At 34.4% G+C, this 16,459-nt stretch overlaps 1 protein-coding gene and 1 long non-coding RNA gene across 2 annotated transcripts in view; one reads left to right on the plus strand and one right to left on the minus strand.

The window, feature by feature from the left end:
* Window positions 1-16,459, plus strand: part of LOC136028754 (hemicentin-2-like) — a gene marked incomplete in the record, with an annotated part of 380,916 nt that overhangs the window by 173,311 nt on the left and 191,146 nt on the right.
* The window catches only part of LOC136028756 (uncharacterized), a 171,508-nt gene that overhangs the window by 154,703 nt on the left and 346 nt on the right, over window positions 1-16,459 (minus strand). The window lies entirely within an intron of this gene.

Here is a 16,459-nt window from a genome sequence, read left to right on the forward strand (position 1 = left end):
ACACAGGATCGAAGGAAAACCAATCAGATTCTAAAAGCGGGATTAATTGGCCTACATATCGACATAGGATTAAGGAATAATATTATTGACTAAACAAAATCAGTCACAGACGTAAACAAATAAAGTTAAAGCTCAATTTTTCCAACAGAACCATGTCTTTTTTCATTAGCTTCTTAATCTTGTTGTGTCGCTATCAGCATGATATAGCAAAGACTTACGGCCTCTCTTGACCTCGTTTGGCAAAAACAGTTTCCCAAGTTTTGTAAATTTACGCAAGATATCTGAATCCTATTCCTTCTGTCGATATTGGAGGTGGAAGTTTGTTCTCTTCCAAACCTTAGTGGATGTGTTTGTCACAGATGGATGCAAATAATCTTTGATCTTAAAGGAGACTCTTTTCTTAAAAGTGTTCATGAAAGGGAAGGTTTAGTAAAAGAGAATGTGAAATATTTCCTTAAAAGGAGCAGAAAATTAAAAAACGGAAAATATTTTCGTTTGAAGTTATTTACCTCCATGCTAAGATTTTTATTCAATGCTGCAAATTAATGCAAAAATGAAAAATTTAAGACTCCTTTACATTAATTTACTTCTTAGACATAATTTGTTTCTAGACATTATTTTTGAACTCTAATAAACATCATGGTTCAGAAAAATTATTTTCTTCAACAAAGTTCTTTAATTGTCGCCATGAGTATCTATGTCTCGGTATTTTATAATTAAGAACCGAATAACAGTATTGATAAAACCTGGTCACAAGCTGAACAAAATCCTACTAGTTGTTGGAAAAACCTGATATACATCAGGTTTCATGCTTGACACTACAGCATGCCTGGTGTTATGCTAATAATGATAATAATGATGATAATAAAAACAAAAACTTTTTCATATTAACGAGCATTCCACGTTTGACTCAAACATAGCTCGTCCTCAAGGAAGTTTTAGATCAATTTTTTTGTAATGGCATTTATATTTTAAACAATGCTCTTATACCGCTGTTAGGTAGAGGAAATGTGAAACATGTTGAGAATATTTGGTCTCCTAGCTCTTTGACGGGCTTTTTTGCCCCTCCTCCAAACTTAAAATTTCTTGCAAAATGTGGTCAATTGTATTCTAGCCTCAACGAGGTGTAAAGTGAACCAGCCCCTCCCTTGTTCCCTTAAGGTCAAATAAATTAAACAACGTTCTGATACTGCTGCTAGAGAGAGGTGATGTGAAACATATGGAGAATCTTTGCTCTTTTAGCTCTTTGAAAGGCTTTTTGTCCCTCCTCCAAACTTTAATTTTGACGCAAAATAGGATCCTTTGTCTTCCCGCTTGAATGAGGAGAAAAGTGGAACAACTCCTGCTCGTCCCGTCTTTCTAACATTGGAAATACTGAACCGAGGGCCTAAAGATGATCGAACAGATAAATATTGCGTTCTGATGAAGTGTAACTAGGGGTATGTGTATTGTCCATGGTGACTGCTTTTGCATGGAGTTGAGTAAATAGAAGTTTGAATAAAATAGCAAGGCTCTGATGCATCGTTCACCGTTCATTTTCATATATATATATATATATATATATATATATATATATATATATATATATATATATATATATATATATATATATATATATATATATATATATATATATATATATATATATATATATATATATATATATATATATATATATATATATATATATATATATATATATATATATATATATATATATATATATATATATATCTGGTAGTGTTTCATGATATAAGGAACGGTTCATCGGCTCATTCCTTATATTGGAACAGTTCATGGGCTCCATATATATATATATATATATATATATATATATATATATATATATATATATATATATATATATATATATATATATATATATATATATATATATATATATATATATATATATATATATATATATATATATATATATATATATATATATATATATATATATATATATATATATATATATATATATATATATATATATATATATATATATATATATATATATATATATATATATATATATATATATATATATATATATATATATATATATATATATATATATATATATATATATATATATATATATATATATATATATATATATATCTGGTAGTGTTTCATGATATAAGGAACGGTTCATCGGCTCATTCCTTATATTGGAACAGTTCATGGGCTCCATATATATATATATATATATATATATATATATATATATATATATATATATATATATATATATATATATATATATATATATATATATATATATATATATATATATATATATATATATATATATATATATATATATATATATATATATATAAATATATATATATATATATATATATATGTGTGTGTGTGTGTGTGTGTGTGTGTGTGTGTGTGTGTGTGTGTGTGTGTGTGTGTGTGTGTGTGTGTGTGTGTGTGTGACAGCAACTCAACAACAGTTAACAGGGGGTACAGCTAAAACAGGTGTGGGCAAGCTGGTAACCCTCCAATTACTTTTGAACCTTAAAGGAGACAAATTTAAAAAAAAGTCTTCCAAATAAAAGTAAAGAGTCTTATTAGAGCCTAAAGAGGCTGCATCACTCCGTAATCCTTGTTTGTTACAGAAAAAGTTTTTTTTACCCAATAACTTAAGAATGACTTTCAAACACGGTTCTAGGTTTTTAAAATAATTAAAAGAATCACTGTTTAACAAATTTTGTATCAAAATGCTTTTCAAACAGTTCGTGGTAACGAACTGTAGTAAGGAGCGACCCGGCTCAATAGTAAACGAAAATCTAAATAACTGAATTTTGATGCTAAAATATACATCAAAAGAATTGGATTTTCATGCTGATTTTAAATATATAAGTTTCATCAAATTTGGTCTTTGTCATCAAAAGTTACGAGCCTGAGAAAATTTGTCTTATTTTAAAAAATAGGAGAAAACACCCCCTAAAAGGGGGTGTTTTCTCCTTTTAAAAAAATGGGGACATTAAAACTTAAAACGAACAGAAATTACTCCGTATATGAAATGGGTTGTCCCCTCCGCAATACTTCGCTCTTTACGCTAAAGTTTGACTCTTTACCACAATTCTGCTTTTTAAGACAATTAAAAGCTTTAGCATAAAGAGCGAGGGATTGCGGAGGGGACAACCCATTTCATATACGGAGTAATTTCTGTTCGTTTTAAGTTTTAATGTCGCTCCTTACTTTCAGTTAGAAAAACTAGTTTTTTTATGTAATCCCTAACGTTCTCAAAAATATGTATTATTTCATTGCAATCACCCTTGTGCTTAGGGGGTCGTGATTAATCCCTAGGAAAATTCTCCATGCAGAAATATCCCCCCAAATGACTTTCCATGTGGAAACTCCCCCCCCCCCCTTCTATGTAAAATTGAACAGTCAAACGGAAGCTAAGACAAACAAAAGGAATGAAAAAAGAAGAGAATATGGAATTTTTTACGTACCTATGCTTCAAAATACATCTGGTGTAAAACATCCTGTGGGATTTATTTTATATTTTTATTTCTTGTATTTCTTTTTTATCATAGTAGGGTAAGATAAAGGTTAAAAAAATAATTTAGAAATATACAGCTATTAGCAACTTTAGAAGGATTGCTCTATGAAGGAAGTGCGCAAATATACACGCTGGACTAATATGTAAGAGTAATTACCTCCAGTGAACTTGTTCCTATAGTACCTATAGTGTACCTATAGTGCATCAAACCCGTTAATCCTTTGCAATCAAGAATGCGTTTACTAGGACTGCAAAAGAAAGGATTCCTGTCAGGGGTGTTTTTATGGCACGTGGTATTAACCAAGTGACATATAGCAATCGCCAATTCTGTCGGTCTGTCGGTCTGTCTGTCTGTCTGTCGGTCTGTCGGTCCCGGTTTTGCTACTGTAGGCACTTCCAGGTAAGCTAGGACGATGAAATTTGGCAGGCATATCAGGGACGGAACCAGCTTAAATCAGAAATAGTCGTTTTCCCAATTTGACCATCTGGGGGAGGGGCGGTTAATTCGGAAAAATAGAAAAATTGAAATATTTTTAACTTACGAACTGTTGATCGGATCTTAATGAACTTTAATTTTTGGAAGAACGTTATGTCTCAGAGCTGTTACTTTAAATCCCGACCCGATCTGGTGACATTGGGGGGGGGGGAGATATGGGAGGGGGAAACCTAAAATCTTGGAAAACACTTAGAGTGGAGGGATCGGGATGAAACTTGGTGGGAAAAATAAGCACAAGTCCTAGATACATGATTGACATAACCGGAACGGATCTGCTCTCTTTGGGGTGGTTGGGGGGGGGGTAATTCTGAAAAATTAAAAAATGAGGTATTTTTAACTTACGAACGGGTGATCGGATCTCAATGAAATTTGATATTTAGAAGGATATGGTGTCTTAGAGCTCTTATTTTAAATCCCGACCAGATTTGGTGACATTGTGGGGGGGCAGTTGGGAGGGTGAAACCTAAAACTCGGAAAAAACAGAGTGGAGGGATCGGGATGAAACTTGGTGGGAATATTAAGCACAAGTCCTAGATACATGATTGACATAACCGGAACGGATCCGCTCTCTTTGGGGTAGTTGGGGGGGGGGGGGGTAATTAAAAAAAATAGAAAAATTAGGTGTTTTTAACTTACGAAAGGGTGATCGGATCTCAATAAAATTTGATATTTAGAAGGATATCGTGTCTCAAAGCTCTTATTTTAAATCCTTACCGGATCTATTGCCACTGGGGGAAGTTTGGGGTGGGGAACCTAAAATCATGGAAAACGCTTAGACTGGAGGGATCGGGATGAAACTTGGTGGGAAAAATAAGAGCAGAAGTCTTACATATGTGATTTACATAATTTGAACGGATCCGCTCTATTTGGGGGGGGGGCTAATTCTGAAAATAAGAAAAATGACGTATTTTTAACTTACGAAGGAGTGATCAGATCTTCATGAAACTTTATATTTAGAAGGACCTCGTAACTCAGATCTCTTATTTTAAATATCAACCGGATCAAGTGTAAATGGGGGGGGGGGGCAGTTTGGGGGACCGGAAATCTTAGAAAATGCTTAAAGTGGTGAGATCAGGATAAAACTGGATCGGAAGAATTGAAACCTGTCTAAGATACGTGACTGACATAACCGGACCGGATCTGCTCTCTTTGGTGGAATTTGGGGGGGGGGGATAATTTTGAAAATTGAGGAATTTTTAACTTTCGAAAGGGTGACCAGATCTTAATGAAATTTGATATTTAGAAGGATCTTGTGCTTTGAAGTTCTAATTTTAAATTCCTACCAGATCCTGTGACATTGGGGGGAGTTGGAGGGGGAAATCTTGGAAAAACACTTGGAGTGGAGGAATCGGGATGAAGCTTGGTGGATAGAATAAACAAATGTCCTTGATACGTGATTGACAGTATCGTACTGGATTCGCTCTCTTTGGGGGAGTTGGGGGGAGGGGTTCAGTGATTTGGCGAGTTTGGTGCTTCTGGACGTGCTAGGACGATTAAAATTGGTAGGCGTGTCAGGGAGCTGCACAAATTGACTTGATAAAGTCGTTTTCCCAGATTCGACCATCTGGGGCTAAAGGGAGAGGAAAAATTGGAAAAAATTAGGTATTTATAACTTACGAGTCGGTGATCGGATCTTAATGAATTTTGATATTTAGAAGGATATCGTGACTCAGAGCTCTTATTTTAAATCCTGACCGGCATTAAGCCTCTTATTTTCCTTTTTAAATCAATCTACTGATACATATAATTTTGTTAGAGCTCATACCATATGATCTCTTGGCTCTTAGCTCTTCTCGCCTCGTCACAAGTGCCATATGAGCTCTTAGCTCTTGTTATTTTATTCTTTTAGTTTAATTTAGATAAAAAAAAGAATGAATCGCCAAGCCAGAACCAAGTAAATTTAAAATGTAAACAATTCCTTATCAAACAGTTTCGGGTAGCGAGCGGTTCGTCCCAACAGTAACCAAAACGCTAGAGTTAAAAATTTCGATAACAATAAGTGTATCACAAGAAATGACTTTTTATGCTGATTCCAAATTTACCAAATTCATTAAGTTTAATTTTACCCATCAAAGGCTACGAGCCTAAAAATTTTTTGACTCACTTCCGAAAAGGGTAGAAAACACCTCCAAAAAATCAAGGAATTTTAATGAAATTAATATCATCAAAAATATCAGAGAACCCTAATTTTGCGGTTTTAATCTCCTTTCTGCAGGAATTTGGAATTGTGTAGATTTTGCCATAAGAAAAATCATGAGTAAAGATATTTTTTCACAAAAGTATTGAACAAATGTTCTTAGAAGATCAGGAGAGGGCTTTTCAGAATTCAAATTGAAAATTCTAGCACACTTTTAAGTGATAAAAAAAGATTGGAGGGCAACTAGCCCTCTCATGTGATCAAAATTATGAGGTAGCCATTCTGTTCAGTATAGTCAAAAGGTCCAATAGCTATGCCTCTGGGGATGTAGTTATCCCCCACAGCCTCTGGGAAAAGGGTAGAGAGTTACGAATTTTGTCCATTCTTTGCGTATAGTCTTTATTATTTATAAGTATAGAAAAGTTCTTCAGGGATGGGGAACTTTCTGTTCATGGATTTTCCATGTGGAGAATATTACGCGGACAGGAAAGTTTCCAGGGTGAATTTTTTAAGGAAAATTTACCACGGAGGGATTCTCCAGAATTCCCATGCGAAACTCTTTTTATTTGTCTTACTTTTCCTTTGAGATATCAAGCTTACGTGTGGAGATGTTCCGGGAGAATTACCGAAGGAATTATCAGCAGAGTTGGAATTTTCTGGGGGATTTTTCCGTTGTAATAGGAGAAATTGTCCATGGGAGAATTTTCATGGAAGAAAATTTCTATTGGGGGGAGAGAGGTATTGAGAAAAATTTTTTATAGAGGGTAATTTATGCCAAAATCTGAAAAACGACAAAAAAACAAAAAAATAACAGTTTTTTTTCAAATGAAAGTAGGCTAAGAAGAATTTCAAGGCAGAATTATCCAAGAGAAATTTTCGAGCGAGAAATTTTCAGCAAGGATAGAATTGTTTTGAGGAGGTTTCCTGAGGAAGGGTTTGTAAGCAGGAGGAATTACTCGTAGAGAAAAAAATTTCTGGGAATTTTTAATGGAGGGAGAGATTAAAATTAGCAAAAAATTCGTGGAGCTTATTTGATAATTAAATTAAAAAAAACTAGTTTTTTTTAACTGAAAGTAAGGAGCGACATTAAAACTTAAAACGAACAGAAATTACTCCGTATATGAAATGGGTTGTCCCCTCCGCAGTCCCACGCTCTTTACGCTAAAGTTTGACTCTTTGGCACAATTCTACTTTTTAAAACAATTAAAAACTTTACCGTAAAGAGCGTGGGACTGCGGAGGGGACAACCCATTTCATATACGGAGTAATTTCTGTTCGTTTTAAGTTTTAATGTCGCTCCTTACTTTCAGTTAAAAAAACTAGTTTTTTTTATTTAATTTCTGAACGTTTTTGAATTAATGCATGTTTGATTTTGGCTCTCCGCACATAAATTATTGAAATGAAATTAGTATATTAATTTTTTTTTGGCTAAATGGCTTTCTCTTAGTTTTGATCAGACGATTTTGAGAAATAAGGGATGGGGAAGGAGGCCTAGCTGCCCTCCAATTTTTCGGTTACTTAAAAAGGCTACTAGAACTTTTAATATTCAACGAACGTTTTTATTAGTAAAAAATATACGTAACTTAAGAATTAACTTACGTAACAAACTTTTATATTCTTATATTTTTATTATGTGTACGAGTGGGGTTTGTACCCTCGTTAATACCTCGCTCTTTACACTAAATCGTAAGTTTTGTCCCAATTCTTTAAGAATGACCCCTGAATCAAAAAGGCCGTAGAATAAATAGTTGAAATCACTAAAAATATTTTAGCATAAAGAGCGAGGTATTTATCTCCTCCTAAATACCTCGCTCTTTATGCTAAAGTATTTTTAGAACCCCTCATATGCGTAATAATCTCTGTTCGTTTTAAATGTTAATGCTATTCCTTACTTTCATTTGAAAAAACGTTTTCATGTTTATTTTTTCATTGTTTTTTTTTATAGTAATGCTAGAAAATCCTGCGCCCTTTTCATTGAATTTTTCTTCCCCCATGACATATTCCTCAAAGGAAAGATCCTCCCACAAAGCCCTCTCCCATCAACCCCACCCCCCAAACCAAAAAATCCCCATGAAAACGTCTGTACACTTCCCAATAACCATTACTATATGTAAACACTGGTCAAAGTTTGTAACTTGCAGCCCCTCCCTCAGGGATTGTGGGGGAGTAAGTCATTCCCAAAGACATAGTTATTATGGTTTTCGACTATGTTGAACAAAATGGCTATCTTAAAATTTTAATCTTTTGACTTTTGGAAAAAATAAGCATGGGAGGGGGCCTATTTGCCCTCCAATTTTTTTGGTCATTTAAAAAGGACACTAGAACCTTTCATTTCCGTTAGAATGAGCCCTCTCGCGACATTCTAGGACCACTTGGTCGATACGATGACCCCTGGGGAAAAAAAACAAAAAAAACAAACAAACAAATAAACACGCACCCGTGATTTGTCTTCTGGCAAAAAATACAAAATTCCACATTTTTTAGATAGTAGCTTGAAAATTTTGCTATAGAGTTCTCTGATATACCGAATGTGATAGTGTGATTTTCGTTAAGATTCTATGACTTTTAGGGGATGTTTCCCCCTTTTTTCCAAAATAGGGCAAATTTTCTCAGGCTCGTAACTTTTGATGGCAAAGACTAAATTAATTGAAACTTATATATTTAGAATCAGCGTAAAAATTCGATTCTTTTGATGTATCTTTTAGCATCAAAATTCCGTTTTTTAGAGTTTCGTTTACTATTGAGCCGGGTCGCCCCTTACTACAGTTCCTTACCACGAACTGTTTGAAAAGAAAATAATTCGGTATTTCGGGGCTTCTGACATTATTACTCCTTTGCGGAAGTTAGGCTCAAAATTGAAAAAGGATTATATTTTTTCTCTGGGCCCCTTCCACCTCTTAGTTCGTTTATTTTCCCGTTAGTTTTCACCTGTTTTCGCTTTATAGTTGTGTTATCTCTTAGCAGTTCTTTCGTTAGTTGAGTTATGGTTGTGGTATATATGTTTTATCGCTCGTATAGTTGTGTTATTTTCAAATTATACTCCATAATAGAGAGGCTCCGAACACCCAGCATTGTATATTAAGCTCTTAATTTGACGTTTTTTTCCAACGTGACCAGATTCGTCCTGCGCCCTTTTCATAGAATTTTTTCCCCTATTGCATATTTCTCCAAGGAAAGATCATCCCACATAGCCCCCTCCCTCAACCCTACCCCCAAAACCAAAAAAATCCCCCTGAAAACGTCTGCACACTTCCCAATAACCATTATTATATGTAAACACTGGTTAAAGTTTGTAACTTGCAACCCCTCCCCCAGGGACTGTGGGGGAGTAAGTCATCCCCAAAAACATAGTTATTATGATTTTCGACTATGCTAAACAAAATGGCTATGGGAGGGGGCCTAGATGCCCTCCAATTTTTTTGGTCACTTAAAAAGGGCACTAGAACTTTTCATTTCCGTTAGAATGAGCCCTCTTGCGACATTCTAGGACCACTTGGTCGATACGATGACCCCTGGGAAAAAAACAAAAAAAAACAAAAAAAAAACAAATGAACACGCTCCCGTGATTTGTCTTCTGGCAAAAAATGCAAAATTCCACATTTTTGTAGATAAGAGGTTGAAACTTCTACAGTAGGGTTCTCTGATACGCTGAATCTGATGGTGTCATTTTCGTTAAGATCCTACGTCTTTTAGGGGGTGTTTCTCCCTATTTTCCTAAATAAGGCAAATTTTCTCAGGCTCGTAACTTATGATGGCTAAGACTAAACTTGATGAAACTTATATATTTAAAATCAGCATTAGAATGCGATTCTTTTGATGTAGCTATTGATATCAAAATTCAATTTTTTAGAGTTTTGGTTACTATTGAGCCGGATCGCTCCTTACTACAGTTCGTTACCACGAACTGTTTGATGACAAGGATTTTTCTTGTTTATTTGAGTCGTTTTATGGAACCATAAAAGAGGCTATTCTTAGCATTTATAAAGTACCACCTTCTAATCGCAGGTCTAAAAGGATTATTCCTCTAAACCCATGGATGACATCCGGACTTCTCAAAAGCTGGAGAAGGAAAAATAATCTCTGGAGGTATTATAAATGTGCTACACTTTCAACGAGTGCTATTCGTCTTTGTCAATTCAAGATTTACCGGAATATATATAATTCCTTGTGTAGGAAAGCCAAATCTCTCTATTATCTAAATAATTTTGCTGCGTGTAATAAGGATATTCGTAAAACTTGGAAGGTAATAAATTCTGTGCTTAAACCTGGTTCTCAATATAGCTCTTTACCTATGAGTCTGGTCATTGGTGATGAGACTGTAGAGGGTGAGCTTAATGTCCAAGAAGCATTTACTTCATTTTTCGCTAGTATTAGTAATAATATCGCTTCCACAGCTACTTTATCTCGGTCTAAGTCGGACTTTAGATCTTACCTCGGGCCGTCTTGTGTTAAGTCTATGTTTCTAGAGCCAGTAACAGAAATTGAAATTACTAAAATTGTTAATGGCTTGAAAGAATCATCTTCATCTGGGCCAGATTCTATTCCTACTAAGGTAGTTAAATCTATTCTTCCTTCAATAGTTGTGCCTCTTACAAAACTTGTTAATCTTTCATTTAAATATGGGGTTTTTCCAGATCCTCTCAAGCGTACTCGGATTATTGTTCTGTATAAAGGTGGACCAAGAAATGATCCAGCAAATTATCGACCAATTTCAATTTTATCAGTATTTAGTAAAATCTTCGAAAAGGCTATGCTTTCTCGTCTGCTTAAATTTCTAAAATCTAAAGAGTTTCTTCATGATTTTCAATTTGGTTTCCGAATGAAGCACTCCACTGAGCATGCCTGTATGACCCTTTTGAATTTTATACATTCTGAATTGGATTTGGGATTGATTCCGGCTGCTATATTCCTGGATATTCGCAAGGCATTCGATTCCTTAACCCATGAAATTCTTCTATCGAAGATGTCTCATTTTGGCATTAGGGGTAATGTATTTTCTTGGTTTCAATCTTATTTGAATGATAGGTTAATTTCTGTCAATCCACAATTTAATTTCTGTCAATCACAAGTGAATTTTGGCGTCCCTCAGGGATCAGTTTTAGGGCCAGTGCTATTTTTGATTTATATAAATGATCTTTTTTACGCAGTAAAAAAGCAGAAACCTATTCATTGCTGTAGCCTCTGTCATCCTAAACCTTCCCTTGCCCATAGTGCCAGCTATAGTTCGCCATCTTCTGATGTCCTTGTTTGTTTTGCTGATGATAGCACACTCGGCACTTCGGGGAACTGTGAATCCTAGCTTCGATTAAACTTGGAATACTTGTTTGAGAGAGTAATTTCATGGCTTGATGTTAATTTTCTTACCCTAAATTATTCAAAATCCAATTTTTTGATATTTTCGCATGTTTCTCAGATTTATCCCAAGTTATTAGAAATTCATCAGCCAAATGGGATAATTCACAGATCTAAAGATCGATATGTTCGTTTTTTGGGCATTCTTGTTGATGAAAACTTGTCTTTCAAGCGTCACATTGATTTGATTAAAATGAAGATATGCAGGAGTCTCGGTATTTTAAGGAAACTCAAACATATTTTCCCTGGATCAATTTCGGAAATCCCTTTTCACTCCTTGATCCGATCTTACGTTTCCTACTGTCCAATAGTATGGATGTCAACCTTTCCTTCACTGTTAAAACCACTTTCTAAGGTTTATAATAAAGCTAGAAACCTCATTAAGGAAACTAACCGTTCAAGAGTTATCCCATTACTTGATCTCAAGTCACTGTATATTCTTTCGTGTGCATGTTTTACTTTTTCTCAGCTTCATAGTGACCTCCCCCGTCCCCTCAGTGTTCAGCCATCTTTCACCTCTGATCAGAATAATTATAATCTTCGCAATACCGAAAATCATATTCAAGCTCCTTTTACTCCTTGTGTAAGGTCAGACTTTAATCCTTTAATTGCGAGTTATATTGTATGGAATAAGTTGCCCGAATCAGCTCAAAGGTGCCACTCATTCGGTTTGTTCAAAAAAACTATTAAAAATTCATTGGCTTCTTAGAAATTATTTTATCTCTTTTTATATGTGTATATGCGTGTATGTATGCATATATATTCACTTATTATTTCATTGGAGTCTATTTTATCTACAGATCTACATAATTAATTTATTCTATTCAATCTATTAGTCTATTTAGTTTTGTTTTCTATAGTTTTTCATTTTATTTATATTTTCCTCTCTTCTCCTTTTTGCTCTTCTCTCTGTGAGTAAGTGATTATTTTTTTTTCTTTTCTGAGTAAGTGGCTCGTTCATTTTCCCCTTTTTTACAGGCCAATGAGCCTTTGGGGAAATAGTAAAATGTAATATTGTATGTGTGTTTCGTGATGAATAAATCTTATCTTATCTTATCTAAAAGACAAAGTTATTAGGTTTCCGACTAAGTTGAACAGAATGGCTATCTTGAAATTTTAATCCAGTAGCTTTGGGGGAAAATATGCGTGGGAGGGGGCCTAGGTGCCCACCAATTTTTTGGTCACTTAAAAAGGACACTAGAACTTTCATTTATGTCAGAATGAGCCCTCTTGCGACATTTTAGGAACACTGAGTTGATGCGATCACCCCTAAAAAAAAGACGAACCAACACGCATACTTGATGTAGGCTATCTTCTGGCAAAAAAAAACAAAACAAAATTCAACATTTTTATAGATAGTAGCTTGAAAATACTAAAGTAGGGTTCTCGGATACGCTCTGTCTGATGCTGTTGTTTTCATTAAAATTCTATGACTTTAGGGGGTTATCCCTTCTATTTTCTAAATAAGGCAAATTTTCTCAGGCTTGTAACTTTTGATGGGTAAAACTAAACTTGACAAAACTTGTATGTTGATTCTCTTGATGTAACTATTGGTATCAAAATTCCGTTTCTTAGAGTTTTGGTTACTATTGAGCCGGGTCACTCCTTACTACAGATCGTTATCACGAACTGTTTGAAATATGTGTCACATATATTTTACCATGACCAGCGGAATGCAAATGATATGGTTTATGGTTAGTTGAATCTATAAGAGTAAATATGTGTCATATATATTTTACCATTATCAAACGAGTTCAAAATATAGGGTTAGTGGAATCTATGAGAGTAGATTAAACACACAGAAAAAAATTAAATGAAAATAAGGAGCGACATTAAAACTTAAAACAAACAGAAATTACTCCGTATATGAAAGGGCTTTTCCTTTAAAAAGGGCTAGCCTGAAAGGGCTAGCCTATAAGACGCTTCAATAGCTAGCTTGGCACATAATTTTCCAAAAACACCATAATATCTGTCGCAAAATAATTTTTAATCAGTTTTGTATTCCGGTAAGAACGAAGCAGATAAAAAAGAAATTTGCAGTGCCGGTAATAGTTTATGCGAATACGTTTTAGATCACTGGTCAACAGAAGTGGCCGAATACCAGTACAAAAAAATACAGAATGATAACAAAAATTTGTGTAAAGCCGAGTTAGCGCTCTTCTCCTATAGTGTCCACGATTTTGCCACAATCTTAGAATAACCGATCCTCAGCTTATCACTAATATCTTTGACAGCACGAGACCGGAGAGCATTCATAGAATTGGAAACTGTTCTGCCAAGCCAAAGAAACGATTTAACACGGAGAATACTAAGGCCACCGCAGTATAGTGATTCTGAACAATTATTAACCTTGAAAACAAGAAACTCGCACTTATTTAGGTACAGGCCGATATCGCGGAAGGCAGAAGTAACTGGCTTCACTGAACGGGCAAGACCAGACTCAGTTTGACTAATCAGAAGAAGGTCATCCGCATAAGCCAGATATGAAATATCAGAAGGTCCTAGTAGGCACGTAGTCGATATTTTTGATAGCAAATCTTCAATACAAGTATTAAAAATATACGGAGAAAGAACTACCCTTGTCTTACTCCGCAACGAACAGGGATATGACCAAAACAAGAATTATCTAATGAAATAAGACGAAGGTAAGAACCAATAGGGTTTATGGTTAGTGGAATCTATAAGAGTAAATATATGTCATTGATATTTCACCGTGCACAACCGAGTGCTAATGATATGGTTTATGGTTGGTGGAATCTATAAAAGTTTGAATATGTCATGGATGTTTCACCATGATCAACCGAGTTCAAACCATATGGCTTAGGGCTAGTGGAATCTTAAAGAGTAAATATATGCCATGGATATTTCACCATGACCAACCGTGTGCAAACGACATGGTTTGTGGTTAGTGGAATCGATAAGAGTAAATATATGTCATTGATATTTCACCGTGCACAACCGAGTGCTAATGATATGGTTTATGTTTGGTGGAATCTATAAGAGTAAGTATATGTCATGGATGTTTCACCATGATCAACCGAGTTCAAACCATATGGCTTAGGGCAAGTGGAATCTTAAAGAGTAAATATAGATAGACAGATAGATAGGTGTATTTCAAAAACCCATGGGCCATATACACACGAAAATATAAATAAATAACAAACAAGCAAGGAAATTAACAACATGGCTTAGGCTAGTGGAATCGATAAGAGTAAATATATGTCATGGATATTTCACCATGACCAACCGTGTGCGAACGACATGGTTTGTGGTTAGTGGAATCGATAAGAGTAAGTATATGACTTGGATATTTCAACATGATCAAACGAGTGCAAACGAAGAAGAAAAAATTGAAGTAGTTATAACAGTGATTCAAAAGACATAAAAAAATCAATGATATAAGAAACAATAGACAAGAGGAAAATAAAAATAAAGGCAAGTAAAGCTACTATTGCATGAAAAAAAATTAGGCTCCGTTTGCTTTTAAGCAACCTCTTGTTGGCCAGTATCACTCAAATCTGGATTGATTCACAATTATATTTGTTAGACCTTAGGACTGACAAGAGTATCTCTATTGTATATCTGTTTTTTCTTGTGTTTTAATTTTCAATTTTTATTTTCTCGATTTACTTTATGTATTTTAGGATATGAATTTTTCTTTTGCCTTGTTTCTCATTTCTGTTTTATCCTCGTTTTTCCTGTGTGAATTCCACCGACTGCAGATCCACTTTCTTAGTTCTTGTTTATTTTTCTCCCTTAGAATTTTGTCATGGCTATTCATTCACCGTAGGTATTGTAAAGACTGTGTCCATTTTTAACAACATGGAAATAGAAAACATTCGTCTCGAAAGATATTTTTCCCATAGGCAACTATCTAAATGTCGCTTCATTTTACTCATTTCAGGGAAACATTTTTTTCTAACGTTAAAAACAAGAGAAAAAAGTGTATATATTTTAAAACACGATATACGAAAAAAAAATCCTTTTAGATTTGAACTAATAGAACTGCTGGAGGGAGATGTAACTCAGATTTATTTGGAGAAAGGGGCCGATTAGGAGAATACCAGTTAAGCAGGGAAGAATACTACCGTGTTTTACAAATAGTATTCCTGGGGCTAAATTGTAACACTAATATAATCAATATATGTAATGCTGATTAAAACTTGCACCTTAAAACTTATTGCCCTAAGATTTCTTTTTATGAAATACAAAAAAAAAATCTCATTCATGATCCTAGAAAAAAGAGTAATTAAAAATAATACTATTTACCTACAAAATCATGCAGCCAGCCAACCGTGATGAATTGCAAGATATGTATTGCAATTTATAACCTTTAACTACATATAACCTTTTACTACATAACCTTACTACATATAACCTTTAATACTTCTCAGTTTCAGAGGCCGTACTACTGTGTAGTAGTCTGGAGTCATTCTTAACCAAATTAAATTAAAAAAAATTCAAGTGAAAATAAGGAGCAACACCAAAACTTGAAATGAGGAGAAAGTATTATATGCATGAGGGGAATCACCCCCCCATCCCTCCTCAATACCTCGCGTTTCATAATTAAGTTTTTTACCATTTTTACAAATAAGTTCTTATTTCTATAGTTAAACGGCCTTTTGGCTTCAGGAGTTGTTCTTAAAGAATTGGGGCAAAAAGTCAAACTTTAGCATAAAAAACGAGGCATTGAGGAAGAGGTACCCCCATCATATACATAATAATTTTTGTTAATTTTGTGTTTTGATGCTGCTCTTTACTTTCAGTTGGGAAAAACTTCGCTTTTAACTTAAATGTATTTGCTTTATGATAAATGCTAGGATATTTTACTCCCCATCTACAGAAAATTCCTTCTCCCCACGGAAAATACTTCCTTGGAAATTCCCTTTCATCTAAAAGACCCTCAAAAGTAACAATTGTATTCTCTCTGAAAATTCCCTCCAAA

This window comes from Artemia franciscana, chromosome 7, assembly GCF_032884065.1.
Source record: "Artemia franciscana chromosome 7, ASM3288406v1, whole genome shotgun sequence".
In the NCBI taxonomy this organism is placed as follows: domain Eukaryota; kingdom Metazoa; phylum Arthropoda; class Branchiopoda; order Anostraca; family Artemiidae; genus Artemia; species Artemia franciscana.